The sequence below is a fragment of the Mobula hypostoma genome, chromosome 20 (genome assembly GCF_963921235.1).
Source record: "Mobula hypostoma chromosome 20, sMobHyp1.1, whole genome shotgun sequence".
NCBI lineage: Eukaryota > Metazoa > Chordata > Chondrichthyes > Myliobatiformes > Myliobatidae > Mobula > Mobula hypostoma.
In genome coordinates, this window is record NC_086116.1 from 60,637,342 (window position 1) to 60,653,093 (window position 15,752).

At 44.8% G+C, this 15,752-nt stretch overlaps 1 protein-coding gene across 8 annotated transcripts in view; it reads left to right on the plus strand.

The window, feature by feature from the left end:
* Window positions 1-8,320: 8,320 nt before the first annotated feature.
* Window positions 8,321-15,752, plus strand: part of plxna4 (plexin A4) — an 804,472-nt gene continuing 797,040 nt past the window's right edge. For 2 of the 8 annotated variants that reach the window (XM_063073051.1, XM_063073052.1), the window contains exon 1: window positions 13,622-14,999. The gene's annotated coding sequence lies outside the window, so the exon portion shown is untranslated. Of the gene's footprint in view, window positions 8,380-9,639; window positions 9,898-13,275; window positions 13,349-13,406; window positions 13,594-13,621; window positions 15,000-15,488; window positions 15,676-15,752 lie in introns of those variants that run through there. The other 6 variants (XM_063073046.1, XM_063073049.1, XM_063073048.1 and 3 more) reach the window with 6 other exon arrangements.

Consider the following 15,752-nt stretch of genomic DNA (forward strand, 5'->3'; position numbering starts at 1 on the left):
GAAGGTTTTATATTTGAATGCACACAATATATGGATTAAGGTATGATACTGTCGGCATCATTGAATTGTAGCTGAAACAAATCGTAGTTGGGAGCTTAGCATGTAATTAGGTAGGCAGAGGGGTGGGGTGACTCTGTTGGTAAAAAATGAAATCAAATCCATAGAAAGAGGTAGCTTAGGATCAGAAGATGTAGAATCCTTGTGGGTAGGGTTAAGAAACTGCAAGGGTAAAAGGACCCTGATGGGAGTTATATATAGGCCTCCGAACAGTAGCAAAGATGAGGGCTACAAATTACGACAGAAGATAGAAAATACATGTCAAAAGGACAAAGTTACGATAGTCAGGGGGGATTTCAATATTCACATAGTCTGAGAAAATCAGGTTGGTGCTGGATCCCAAGAGGAGGAATTTGTCGAATGCCTACAAGATGGCTTTTTAGAGCTGCTCATGGTTGAGTCCTCTAGTGGTCAGCTGTTCTGGATTGGGTATTGTGTAATGAACCGGAAATGATTGGAGAGCTTAAGGTAAAGGAACACTTAGGGACAAGTGATCATAATATGATAGAATTTACCCTGCAATTTGAAAGGGAGAAGCTAAAGTCAGATGTATCAGAGTTACAATGGAGTAAAGGGAATTACGGAGGCATGAGAGAGGAGCTGTCCAGAGTTGATTGGAATGGGACACTAGCAAGGATTACGGCAGAACTGCTATGGCTGGAGTTTCTAGGGGTATTTTATAAAGTGCAGGATTGATACACCCCAAAGAAGAAGTATTCTAAAGGCAAGACGACACAACCATAGCTAACAAGAGAAGTCAAAGCCAAGATCAAAGCCAAAGAGAGGGGATACAACAGAAGAAAAAGTAGTGGGAAGTTAGAAGATTGGGAAAGTTTTAAAAACCAACAGAATGCAACAAAAAAAATCATGGAGAGAAAAGATGGAATATGAAGGTAAGCTAATGAATAATATTAAAAAGGATCCCAAAAGTTTCTTCACAGACGTAAAGACTAAAAGAGAAGCAAGAGTAGATATCGGACCACTGGAAAATGATTCCGGAGTGCTAGTAATAGGGAACAAGGAAGTGGTAGACAAACTCAATAAGTATTTTGCATCAGTCTTCACTGTGGAAGATACTAGCAGTATGCCCACAGTTCCAGAGTGTCATTGTGCAGAGTGAGTGAAGTTGCCAATACTAGAGACAAGGTGCTTGAGAAACTGAAAGGTCTGCAGGTAGATAAATCACCTGGAGCAGTGGTCTCCACCCCAGGGTTCTGAAAGAGGTGGCTGAAGAGATTGTGAAAGCAATAGTAATGATCTTTCAAGAATCAGTGGATTCTGACATGGTTCTGGAGGACTGGAAAATGGCAAATGTAACTCCACTCTTATGAATGGACAGAGGCAGAGGAAAGAAAATGTTAGGCCAGTTAGTCTGACCTCAGTGGTTGGGAAGATATTGGAGTGGGTTGTTAAGGATGAGGTTTCAGGCTACTTGGAGGCACATGATAAAATAGGCCTAAGTTAGCATGGTTTCTTCAGAGAAAATCTTACATGACAGATCTGTTGGAATTCTTTAAAGAAATAACAAGCAGGATAGACAAAGGAGAATTGGTGGATGTTGCGTACTTGGATTGTCAGAAGGTCTTTGACAAGGTGCCACATGTGAATCTGCTAAACAAGCACAACAGCACCTCTTTCACCTCAGACGGTTGAAGAAGATTGGCATGAGTGCCCAAATCCTAAAGACTTTCTACAGGGGCACAATTGAGAGCATCCTGACTGGCTGCATCACTGCCTGGTATGGGAACTGTACTTCCCCCAATCGCAGGACTCTGCAGAGTGGTGCGGAAGTCCCAGTGAATCTGTAGTTGTGAACTTCCCACTGTTCAGATCATTTACAAAGACAGGTGTGTAAAAAAGGACCCAAAGGATCATTGGGGACCCGAACCAACCAACCACAAACTGTTCCAGCTGCTACCATCCGGGAAATGTTACCACAGCATTAAAGCCAGGATCAACAGGTTCCGGGGCAGCTTCTTCCACCAGGCCATCAGACTGATTAATTCACACTGATACAATTGTATGTCTATGCTATATTGATTGTCCTGTTGTTCATATTACTTGTTACAAATTACTATAAATTGCACATTTAGTCGGAGACATAACGTAAATATTTGACTACTCATGTATGCGAAGGATGTAAGAAATAGAGTCAATTTAATTCAAGATGCGTGCCCAAGGTATTACAGGAAAGATACTCGCATGGATAGAGCAAAGGCTAATTGGCAAGTGGCAAACAGTGGGAATAAAGGGAGCCTTTTCTGGTTGGCTGCCAGTGACTTGTGGTGTTCCGCAGAGGCCTGTGTTGGGTCTGCTTCTTTTTTACATTATATGTCAATGATTTGGGTGATTTAATTGATGGCTTCATGGCCAAGTTACCGGACAACACCAAGATAGGTGGAGGGGCAGGTAGTGTTGAGGAAGCAGAGAGGCTGCAGAAGGACTTAAGACAGATTAGGAGAATAGGCAAAGAAGTGGCAGATGGAGTATATTGTTGGGAAGTGTATGGTCTTGCAATTTGGTAGAAGAAACAAAAGTGTAGATTATTTTCTAAATGGAAAGAAAATTCACAAATCCGAGGTGCAAAGGAACTTGGGAATCCTCAAGTAGGATTCCGTAAAGGTTAATTTGCAGGTTGAGTCAGTAGTGAGGCAGGCAAGTGCAACGTTAACATTCATTTTGAGAGGACTAGAATATAAAAGCAAGCATGTAATGTTGAGTCTTGATAGGCACTGGTGAGGCCTCACTTGGAGCATTGCAAACAGTTTTGAGCCCCTTGTCCAAGAAAGGGGGAAGAAGCCAGAAGAGAAGATGAGGAAGGGAAGCTGGCAGGTGATGGGTGAAGCCAGGTGAAGGAAAAAGTAGGTGGGTGGGGGAGGGGGTATGAAGTGAGAAGCTGGGAGGTGGTGAGGGGGGAAGATAAAGCACTGAAGAGAAAGGAGAGTGGACTATGGGAGAAGGGGAAGGAGGAGGGACACCAGAGGGAGGTGATAGGTAGGGGAGGAGAAGAGAAGGGTAAGAGGGGAACCAGAATGTAAAAGAAAAGAAGGGGGCAGGAGGAGAAATTACTGGAAGTTGGAGAATAGTTATTCATGCTGTCTGGTTGGAGGCTACCCAAAAAGAGTAGGAGGTGTTACCCCTCCAACCTGAACGTGGCCTCATCGTGACAGTAGGGGAGGTCATGGACAGACAAATCAGAATGTGAATGGGGAAAGCTTCTTCCCCCTTCCTTTCCAGTCCAGATGAATGGCCTTGGCCCAAAATGTTGACTCTTTATTCCTCTCCATGGATGGTGCCTGAATTGCTGGGTTCCTCCAGTACTTTTGTATGTGTTACTCTGGATTTCCAGCATCTGTAGAATCTCTTGTTTTGGTGAGCAATGCAATAGGTTGAGAATTATATTGGCAAGACCATATTGCAATACCTGTACATAATAATCTAAAATGGAAGCACTGTGCAATACAATATAGAGAAATTATTATTGAACATGCTGAATTTAACAAGAAGTCTAATATGGGACTATGGGTATAATAAATTGGTTTAATTCCATGGTACAGCATGTGAAAACTGCAATTCTGAAGAATATACAGAAAATATTGGAAATGTACAGATGCCTAAAGCAGCAAAAGACAAATTAACACCTCAGAAAATCTCTCCCAGCCTCTCACCATAACTGTCACCCTCTTTCTGTCATTAACATGACAGACAGAAGAAAATATCAAATCATAATCCGTGTCCACTGTGCCCTCGGGTTAGAAACACAATTGCATCCTGAACTCTTTTACACCCTATTCAGATGTTTCAGGCAAGAGCTTTTGGCTGAGTAAAATAGTGTGGTAGTTGGTACTGTTGCCTCACAGATTCCGTTTCCTGGCTTCCAATAATGCTTTCCAGGAGCACCTATGTGTTCTCTACTCCAGTCCCCTCCCACATCCCAAATGAGCGTAGGTTGGTAGATTAACTAGCCATTGTAAATTACTTAGTGTAAGTAGTTGGCAAAAAGATCAAAATTAGTTGATGGACGTGTTAGAGAAAGTTAGTTACAGAGTTATGCAGAAGCAGAAGGGGGAAGGGTTGGGACAGATAGGAACCAGCATGGATTCAATGGGCTGAGCGGCCACCTTCTGTGTCAGAATACATAAGAGTCATTGAGCACTGCAGCACAGAAGCAGACCATTCAGCCCATCTATCCATGCCCAACTATTATTCTGCCTAGTCCCATTGATTTGCTCCCGGACCATAGCTCTCTGTACCCCTCCCATCCATGTACCTGTCCAAACTTCTTTCATAGAAACATAGAAACATAGAAAATAGGTGCAGGAGTAGGCCATTCGGCCCTTTGAGCCTGCACCGCCATTTATTATGATCATGGCTGATCATCCAGCTCAGAACCCTACACCAGCCTTCCCTCCATACCCTCTGATCCCCGTAGCCACAAGGGCCATATCTAACTCCCTCTTAAGTATAGCCAATGAACTGGCCTCAACTGTTTCCTGTGGCAGAGAATTCCACAGATTCACCACTCTCTGTGTGAAGAAGTTTTTCCTAATCTCGGTCCTAAAAGGCTTCCCCTTTATCCTCAAACTGTGACCCCTCGTTCTGGACTTCCCCAACATCGGGAACAATCTTCCTGCATCTAGCCTGTCCAATCCCTTTAGGATTTTATATGTTTCAATCAGATCCCCCCTCAATCTTCTAAATTCCAACGAGTACAAGCCCAGTTCATCCAGTCTTTCTTCATATGAAAGTCCTGCCATCCCAGGAATCAATCTGGTGAACCTTCTTTGTACTCCCTCTATGGCAAGGATGTCTTTCCTCAGATTAGGGGACCAAAACTGCACACAATACTCCAGGTGTGGTCTCCAAGGCCTTGTACAACTGCAGTAGTACCTCCCTGCTCCTGTACTCGAATCCTCTCGCTATAAATGCCAGCATACCATTCGCCTTTTTCACCGCCTGCTGTACCTGCATGCCCACTTTTAATGACTGGTGTATAATGACACCCAGGTCTCGTTGCACCTCCCCTTTTCCTAATCGGCCACCATTCAGATAATAATCTGTTTTCTTATTTTTGCCACCAAAGTGGATAACTTCACATTTATCCACATTAAATTGCATCTGCCATGAATTTGCCCACTCACCCAACCTATCCAAGTCACCCTGCATCCTCTTAGCATCCTCCTCACAGCTAACACTGCCGCCCAGCTTCGTGCCATCCGCAAACTTGGAGATGCTGCATTTAAATTCCCATTCCAAGTCATTAATATATATTGTAAACAACTGGGGACCCAGCACTGAGCCTTGCGGTACCCCACTAGTCACTGCCTGCCATTCTGAAAAGGTCCTGTTTATTCCCACTCTTTGCTTCCTGTCTGCTAACCAATTCTCCACCCACACCAATACCTTACCCCCAATACCGTGCGCTTTAAGTTTGCACACTAATCTCCTGTGTGGGACCTTGTCAAAAGCCTTTTGAAAATCCAAATATACCACATCTACTGGTTCTCCCCTATCCACTCTACTAGTTACATCCTCAAAAAATTTATGAGATTCATCAGACATGATTTTCCTTTCACAAATCCATGCTGACTTTGTCCGATGATTTCACCGCTTTCCAAATGTGCTGTTATCACATCTGTGATAACCGACTCCAGCAGTTTCCCCACCACCGACGTTAGGCTAACCGGTCTATAATTCCCCGGTTTCTCTCTCCCTCCTTTTTTAAAAAGTGGGGTTACATTAGCCACCCTCCAATCCTCAGGAACTAGTCCAGAATCTAACGAGTTTTGAAAAATTATCACTAATTATCAAATGTTGAAATTGAACCTGCATCCACCACTCAATTCCACTGGCAGCTCGTTCCACACTCACACCACTCTCTGAGACTGAGTGAAGAAGTACCCCCCCCCCATAGTTCCCCTTAAACATTTCACCTTTCAGCTTTAACCCATGATCTCTGGTTCTAGTCTCACCCGACCTCAGTGGAAAAAAGAAATGTTCTCCAAATTTTGACGTACATCCTGTGTTTTTTTCTCAATTTGTGTGTCAAGTATACAGGATACATGTTCCAAATCCGAGGAAAGCAGTCTTTAGAACGTGAGGTAAAATTACCTGGGAAATACTCTGTAAGTCACGCATGTGTAGACGGATAAAACCGCGATCCAATCATAGCCCTGCGTGAAATTGTGCGCCAGCCTGTCCAGAGCAGTGAGATGTTTCTTTCTGGGATCTCACTCATTATACGAACCCTGATGGACCTCTGCTGGGGAGACGGGAGGCTAAGTTTTATTCCCTGATAGAGTACTGTCACGATTTGTTTATGGGGAGTGGGGGTGCGTTGTTCTAAGACCTGAAAGGATAATTTGATTGTAGGCAGAGGTATGAGTTGCAAGTTTAAATTGAACCCCTTTTAACAGGGGTGGACGGAGATAGGATATCGATTCTATGAATAAAAAAAACGGCCTTTAGTTTGGCAGAGATGTGCCGTAGCCGCCGGAAATCTGAATTATTATTGGACTACAGTACTGCCAAATAGTTTGGCTGCGTGGATCATAAAGACGCCTCAGGTGCTGACAGTGAGCCGCCAGTTAAACCTAGGCGGACGGAATCCACCCAACAGCTTCATCCCCACGTCACGCACACCCCTCTCCAAAAAAATGCGTTCGTCGGACTTGTTACGGACGTGTCTGAGAGAATTGGCGCCGGCCCGGGTGTTAGTGCTGAGTCTGCAAAACGCCTCTCTCCTGTAGGGGTCGTTGCAGTGCAGGGATTCACCAGCGTGTTTCCCTCCCGCACGCCCGCCGTCTGCAACCTCGAATATAATGACAGTTGCATTTATTTAACTGGCCCCCCTTCTCAGTGCATTTTCTGTTCTGGAAATTCCGTCTGCACGGGGAAACCACTGCGCACAGGGCAATAAACAGCGTCTTAAAGGAGAAGTCCAAGTTGTCAAAAGGACCAGTATCCCTGATCTGAGCACAGTTTGGATTAGTTAGTAACTTGGCTGTCTTCAAGTATTTTCTTTGGATCTTTTGTTCTCTGCTGGATTGGGAAGGCGGTGGGTGTTAGAGGGAACAGAGCCCACGGGGTGAGAGCGCCGTGACCCGGAGTCTCAAATAACCACTTAAGGGAACTCCAACGGAGTTTTAATTTGTATTTGGAAGCGTAACCAGTCACCACGAAGCACGATTAAAGTGTTCACAATGTAAACTTTGGTTTATGCAAATCAGATGGAGGTGGACATGTAACAATCTGCTGGATAAACTCAACAGGTCGAACAGCGTCTGTGGAGATGAGAGGAATTGTGGGCGGGAATTTCAAACAAGTGGTCTTCCAAAGCGAATGGCCTGTTATAATCCTCCATCTGCAAACATTGATCATAAACGATTTTTCAGCACGTTTAATTTTATGTCTTAAAATAAGTGGTTACAATGGATTTTCAAAACGTAAAATAAGTTTCAGAGAAAGTTTGTGTCAAGTGAGTTAAATGTTTGAATGCAGTGTCCTTGGACTGTGCAGTCATGTTCTCCGAATAGGTGGAATATTGCAGCGCTCTCCAGTCCGCACTTCATTCACAACGAAAGCAGGCACTGTTAATAATTGCAGATACTATTTCCGATAAGCACGTTTGTATTTCGTCTGATGTAACCCGAGCTGTAAATAGCATAATTATCACAATAACTAAGAGTAACTGTACGTCACTGAGGTGGAATATCGGCAGCAAACGGGTGCAAAGCTTGGCCACCGGCTGCGCCCTGTCGAAATGCAAATAGGCAGCACAGTTACATACACACAATTACACACTTGACTTTACGTATTCGAGGCAAAGTTGGTGCCTGCATTTCCCCCCTCCAATCTTCGATGCGCGAATCTGATCTTGCGACAGCAGTCCGGAGAAGATTTCCGCTCTCTCCCTCCGCCTCGGTCGCTGCCGCTGCGGCTTCTGCCGCTTTTCGCCGGCTGAGTTCGGCGCTTGCAGTCAGGACGGAGCGAGGAAGGAGGGACCCACTAGCGAGCGGGAGATCTACCCGTGAAACCTCGATTCCAGCGAGTCCACCCCCACTCCACTCAAAATGGACTGAGGTGTACAAGTGTTTCATGGCTTTGCTTTGGGGATGGGGGCAGAGGGCGCCGTGAGAAGTCGGTGATATTCAGCATTCACTTGCGTTCTTCACAGGGTCTGTTTTAAGTAGATGAAGATCAAGAGAGGCTTATCAATTTTTTTTGAGGGGCATATCTCTGAGGTGTGCCAGGATTTGATCTCACCGTCTTTGCAGTGTGTCAATGCGGCGCTGTGCTAATGCAAACCAGGCAGCAACGGAGGTAAGTGAACCGTTGAAGACCGGTAATGGGAAGTTTAGCTGCAGCAATAGTGTCAGTTTCAATCTCATTTGCAAGTAATGAAATACTAACTACCGAATCCTATATACAGTATGTATATAACCGGCAATCGAATTTAACGCTGCCGGATCATCAAGGTCTTAGCATTCGAGACTGATCGACTACTGTTCTAACTAACTGGTAAGGCTCCGTTTTTGCAACCAAAATAACTCGTAGCCAAAAAATAATAACCACTTGCAATTACAGCGATGGTCGACCAATGTACGAGCCCATGCATTCTGGACCGCCACAGCCTTCTGTTGTAAGTGCCTACTGCAGGTGGCAATGTGGATTCCGTCCCCCCCCCCTCACCATTTTACAAACGCACCCTCCACTTCCCATTGAGGAAGGATTTCATCTCGTTTATTGACTGCCATCATTTCTAAGAATGCTGCCTCTCGTCGCTGTTTATCTTATTTTGAAAGGTGAATGGAGCCGTGATGTGTGTGTGTGTGTGTGTGTGTGTGTGTTTGTGTGTATGTGTGTTTGTGTGTGTGTGTGTGTGTGTGTGTGTGTGTGTGCGCGCGCGCGCGCGCTACGCGCACATATTCGCCCGCGCGTAAATCAGTGTGATATGTGCCCGTGTGTTTAATACTATCAGTGGTATATGCCAGGTCTCTTCCTATATGTATGTGCTTCTACCTCTGTGTGTGTCTGTCAGTGCTTCTTATACGAGTAGAGTGTTTGTGCATGTATTTTGAGTTACAGTATATGCATCAGTGTACAGTTTTCAGTCTGACTGTATTCCCTTGCTGGCTGGTAGACTGGGGATTGCCCGTGTTGCTTACAGGTACAAGCTCTCCTCCCCCGAGAGGGAGAGGGGTCGAGAAAAAGAGAGAGGGTGAGAGAAAAACGATGGGGGGGGGTAGAAGAGAGAGAAAGAGAGAGGAGAGAGGCGGAGAGCGGGGGGGGGAGAGAGAGTAGGGGGTGGTGAGGGTGAGAGGGTGGGGAGAGAAATTATTCCGTAGTGTCCTGAAGCCCACCGAATTATTTTAAAGGAACCCGTTCCGGAGTGGCGGTGGAAATGTTAAAGCGCCATCGGCAAGTCGGCGAACCAGACTGTGAAGTATAAAGCCGAGGCGCAATCTCGAGCATGGATGCTCCGTTTCTTACTCTTCCAATGCCTTTCCCGTCGATTCAACCTGTCTATAGGTCCAATGCGCTTAGAGTCAGGTTGTGTCTTTCTCATCGATCTGCATACTCATTGGACTGGCACTGGTCTGCCGTGAGCAGATAACACGCGTACTATCGGCTGGCTGTCCGCGTCCACGCTTACTGCCGGTCACAGCCGAGACTGTGACTTCCAGAACCACTTTAATTCTGTGGAGAGGCGCTGCTCTGTCCCGTGTTGCGTTTAGCCCAGCAGTGGCTTGTTATCTTTGCAGATATATATATTTGTGCGGAATAGGGTTGCAAGGAGATTGGAACAGCACGCTGTATTAAATTAAGCACACGAGCAAGGTAAGTGTACGATTGGATTGTTTATTCGAACAAGGTGAAAGAGAATGGGAGAGTCTTTCATATCGGAAAGTAAACCCTTGGCATCAATAAAATGATAAATAGTTGGTTCGTTTAGGGGTTTAAAGGAGGGCATTTATTTATTTGTGCAGTATGACAGTGAGTATATTTAATTTAGCGAGGCCTCTGGGGTCAGACTGGGTGTGTGTGTCTGTGTGTGTGTGTGATGTACTAGCCGCACAGTCCTGAGTGATGTCTCTGGAGACCTCTACCTGAAATCCAGGCTGGCGGCACGGACATGAACAAGTCCTCTACTCCTTCAGTGCCGTCTCCGAAGTAACCTCGCTTTCCCCACTCTGTTGGCGAAAGAGGCTTCGCATCTCTCGGAATTCTCCGCTCGCCGCCGATTGTAATTGAAATGCAGAGATCGTGGCTCGAAACTCCAGCTTGTCTCAAGGCGACCGAGTGTGGACAGAATCTTCTCTCAGAGCCTTCTTGACAGCAGTAAAACAAGCCGCTCTTCCGATTGCGACAGAGCGAGGGAAATATATTCCTGGTAATGAGTCCGATTAATGGAATTAAAGGCCAATTTTCCCCATTAACCCGATTAATGGTAATGAAGAAAAATACACTCTAGTCACTAGAGTCCAGTGCTATCTTGGTTTAATAGATCATTAGTTCACTATCTTTAAACTGGCTTTTAATTAACTTTTTTTTAGTTAACATAGGGGCACTTCAAATACCACCGTAAACGCTCAGGTTGATTGAGTCCGTCCTTGATGTTTCAATTGGCCCATCAGCTAAGTAGGGTCTAATTCTGCCGTCGCATTGTAACAATCATCATTGATGGTCACTGCAGTGAGTGTATGGAGTCTGCGTAGGGAGAAACATTATGTTAAATTTCTCTTCGGTATCGCTTTATTGGCAGTTTTCGCTCTTTTAACACGGGGAGAGGCATTTTGTGAGATTTATTTGGGTGGATGGTATTAGGGCAACCCGGCATCTCCTTAGCGGATTGAGTTAAGACACCGATGTGGTCGTTTTAATAGTGTAAATAAATCACACACTTCGCAGGATTATGTGACGACCGTTCTCTGCCTCTGTCTGTCTCTCTGTCTCTCATATTCTCTCTCTCGCGGAGACCGAGGCGGGTGAGAGAGGGAGAGAATGAGAGAAAGAATGTGTATGAGAGGGAGAGATTTCTGAGCGCCCGCATCTGGGGAGTCCGTTGTGAAAAGGGATCCCCATACAACTGCTAGTTGACGGAGGACGGCGGGAGAAATAGTGAGTGGAATACCGTGGTAGGAAGTATGAAGTCACAGGGGTCACCTTTTGGTATTGACTTTGACCCAGATTCCAGATCAGCTCTATATAGAAACGGAACATTCCACCCACTGGGTAACCAAACTAGGAAAATAGCAATCACATATCTGCTTAAGCTAAACCGAAATGTTCAATTTGCGTTAATTAAATCTGCAACTCGACTTATATTGATATTTACAAATAACTTGGGTGATATTTTGCTGAGAAAACGATATTGCACTGTTTATAACATAACAGTCCAAAATTGATTTTGAAAATTATAGCACACTTTCATATTTACATACTAGAGAGTTGAATGTAATTTCGTTATATTAGGTGAAAATAATTCATTATTATATTAGATAAAATAATGTCGTTAGATTTTCGGCACTAGGACCCAGCGGTGTTTTCCACCGCGCACCCATCTTGCGGCAGCACCAGTCTCTTTCCGTGAACACTAAAACTGTTTCAGGCACTCGGCTACAGGAATGCCCCGCCTCAGTCTCAGTAGCGATGAATGGCTGAGCTGACAATCCCTGGGCCACCTCATCGCGAGTGAACTGAACTGGAATCGGTTATAAACTCGATTTGAAACAGATACAGTGAGTTTCACACTTCATCTGCTGGGTCCTAGCGCCCGCGACTTCATGTCAAGTGGAAGAGAATGAGATGGTATAGTTGATCTTAATGAGATTGAAGCAAGATAGCATGTTTTAAAATTTAAAAGGTATCCTTTTTATACCACTTTAAATTTCAAGTGTTGAGAAATTATTTAAATTGTAAATACGCAATAAATTCAGCTCCAACCAATCTTGAAAGTTTGCATTCACAAATTTATTCCCCAAAATTGTGAGTTAATTACCATGATCATTTTTATATTCTAGATTTAAGGTTATTTTATCGCGTAGTCGGAGCGATTGCTCTGAAGTAAGGCTTTTTAATGCTGGGGTTATAACTATTTTATACTTGATATAAGCAATATAGTTATCACAATATATTTAAAGGTTATAATCAGTTACTCGTGCGGTGTTTTCGGAGCATTTGTTTATATACGCAATACCTACACCACGTATTTAAACAAATGACATGTGTGACAAGGTAGCGTAGAGGTTAATGTGATGCTATTAGAGCGCCAGCGACCCGGATTCAATTCCCGCTGCTGTCCTGCGAGAAGTTTCTCCGTTCTCTTCGTGAGCTTCCTCCGGCTGCTCCTGTTTCCTCCCACCTTAGTAAGTTGGTTAATTGATTAGTTGGTATAAATGGGCGAGCGTGGGCTCGTTGGACGGGAAGGATCTGTTCCCTTGCTGTCGAAATCTACGCTGGAGAAAATAATATTCAAAATGTGTATAGTGCAGACTTTGATATTCAATTAAACGTTAATGACGTTAACTCTTTAACTTGAGGTTATCCCATTGGTTCGGATTCCCCAGTCACCCAACTGACGCACCCAGAACCAGAAAGAAACTAGTTCCTTCCGAACCCTTTATCCCTTTCCGATTAATGATTATTCGAGATCTTCATCGATTAACTTTTTATCTAAGGGTCCATGAAGAATACAGAATGATATTAAGTGAGAAGGCTGGATCAACGGATACAAGTTTTTAAAACAAAAGTGGCCATCAGCAGCTTTCTTACTTTCCTAAGTTATTTTGCGTTATATGTGTGTTATGTGTACAGTACTACTGTGCTTTACACCCGCTCCGGAGAAACATTGTCTCGTTTGACTGTATACATGTATATAGTTAAATGACAATAAACTTAACTTGACTTCGTCCCAATTAGTTAGGGGATCACTCTCCAACTGTCACTCCTGAGATCCCTAAGACACCAGAGCGCCAGTAAAAGGAGCGCAACCAGTCAACAGCCTGTCTTTTGGTGGTGGGGGGGGGGGTTCAATGCAGAATTTTCCGTGTATGAAATTAACGGGCTTTTTTTTGGTAATATGTAACAAAGAGTGCACTGTTCTATGGGTAGATTCTGAGACTTGTAAACCGCAATTGGATTAGCGACGTTGCTTATCATTTGTTGAGTGACTGACTACAGTGAGCTGATATCGCCGAGGGTGTCTCGGAAGGAGATGATACCAGGGTTCGGGAAAGAGTCGACGTGGTCATTGGAAGGTCGATTTCATGGCGACAGCAGTATCCGTTAGGTCACTGACTGCATTTTTATGTTTTTTTTCTGCAACTGATGATGGTAGGAGTTCTGAGCGGAAAAGGCGCGCAAAGTGGAAAAGTGGTGCTGGGTTGGAACGCGTTATCTTTTGAAACTGCCAGGCTCAACTTCATGCCGCTTTCGAACGCTGACCTCCTTGTGAAAGCAATACTGTACCTCATCTGCTGCCCTGGTCGTGTCAGTAACTGGGAAGTAACCGAGAGCTGATTGTCAGGATTCAAGGTGCAATTGTTACGTGTTCCATTTTCATCTTTAGTTTAAAGAGGCTTGCATTTAGTGGTGAGCTTTATAAAATTTAATACAGCAGATTCTAATGAGAATCCCGCAGAAGAACGTATTTCACCGTATCTCGTTGGCGTAGTTTCGGAACTGTCTGCTTGGCCGCCTGTAACCTCGGGGATTCAGGCTGCTCCCCTACCATTCTGTGCGTAATTGAAGATTTCCTCCTGAAAATTGAACGCTTTCGCGGCCAGTGTTGTGAGCCGAGTTCCCGTTCTTTTTTCCCCACACGCTGTTAAGTCCTCGCATTGATGCAGTTGAAAGCAAAGTTCTGATTTAGCAGCTGAGTAACTTGATTATTTTTTAACTTGCCCCTGGCTGCGTATCGCAGGTCTGTGCTTTAATATGAACTAGATATAATGTAGATGTCGATTTGTGCAAGTCCTAGCGACTCGAGTGAGACTGCACCTCAACCCCACTCACCATATTTCCAGCGAAATCTTTGCTGGACAGAAACGTTTTCAACAGTTGGGTCTGTGTGGTGTTACATGCAATCAGTACTGATTGTTAACTCAGCACTCGGGAGATAGCGGAAGTCTCTGATTCTCCCCTTTTCAGATTCGGCACTTGACATTGAAGAGGATCGTTTAGAATTATTCCAGGGCCGGGAGGGAACGCAGTTCCTTCCCAAAAGCCTGTCTGTCTGCGTGAGTCCCAGACTTGGCAAGACTGCGTGTTTCCTTGTGAAATTGACGCGCGGTACTAAAAATAATGCAGCCCCGAGTTGTATTTTCCAAAGAGCCGACCTGCCTCCGAACAATCTGTCCGCGGAGGCCAAGTTTGGGAAGGTCAAGCGCCCTTGTAGAACCAGTCGAAACTGGAGAGATCTAATTATTGATTTGGGGTTCTAAACAAAAGTACAACAGTGAAATCCTAATCACTTATTCAGAATCATAGAGACTAAACGCATCTATTTAAGCATGTTTTTTTAAATAGCATGTGGTGCTATACCATCGCCAAGATTTCCAAAGTTAGAGTCATTGCCTTTTTAAATTATCGTTAACTTTTGAATTGAGACAAACTTTGTTCTTATACAGCTGAACCCCGCGGTCGCATGCACTTTGACCCAGGTTTATGTGCCGTAGCTGACGAGAGAGAAATCGACCCCTAACATTGGCCGGGATTTGGCTGGTTCCTTGCAGCCGCCCTTGAGGGTTGGCCCGATGTGGTGACGCGCGGGTCCCGTGGCCTCTGGAACAATCCGCACCAAAGACAGGACGGGTTCGCCTGATAACAGCGTATTCGCGAAACCCTTCCTTGCTTCAACTATCCCATGAGCCGTTCACGTTTCTTTCTTCGGCTGGACTGGAGCTCTCCTCCTGCAGGGAACGACAGAGTGCTGTTACTTGGTAGGATCTATTTTTATCATCCTTACTGTGCGAGGAACGGAGATGGAATGGGGCTGGCGGCGTATAGACTGTTGCTAGAGGCGAAGTAGATTGAAGGCTGCCTGTCTTATTCATGAAATTCAGTTGAGGTCCGAATAGAACAGCCAGACTAATTCCTCTGTCACCCTTTTCTTTTATAACGTTAGCGCTAAATGTTCTAAGTTCATAAAGAGCATATTGATCTACTTAATTCATTAAAAGTTGCCTGTTGATGTTCAGTTGAAGTTCTAATTATTGCAGTTAAGCATTTCATCACCTTCCTCGCTGCAGTTGGGTCTTTGTACTGATGGGTAAATCCTAGACTGATAATTGAAGGATAGCAAACAGCTCCGTCAATCCTTTTAAAGGTTCTGTTGGAGGCGGGCGACTATCCTGATGAGCTTTGCAGGTAGCCAATGAGCGCAAGGCTAGGGGTTGGGGGCCGTCCCGAAGGACACGAAAGAGCCAATGGGAGAGCGGTGTGGGCGGAGGCTAAAGCCCTGGTCTTAAAGGGTACTCATCTCGGCCGAAGCATTGCGGCAGGAATAGGGATCGGACAACCCGCTACCTGTAGGTATTGGAGAGTGGAGTCCTGAAGGCTGCCTGGCAGTTGATCAAGATACATTGCAGATTTTGGAAGTTGCCTTATTTATTTGAGGTACTTGCACTGAACGCAACATCCTGATTATTTAGTAATACCGTTGATTCGGGGTTCGGGGCAACAGTAATTTTTGA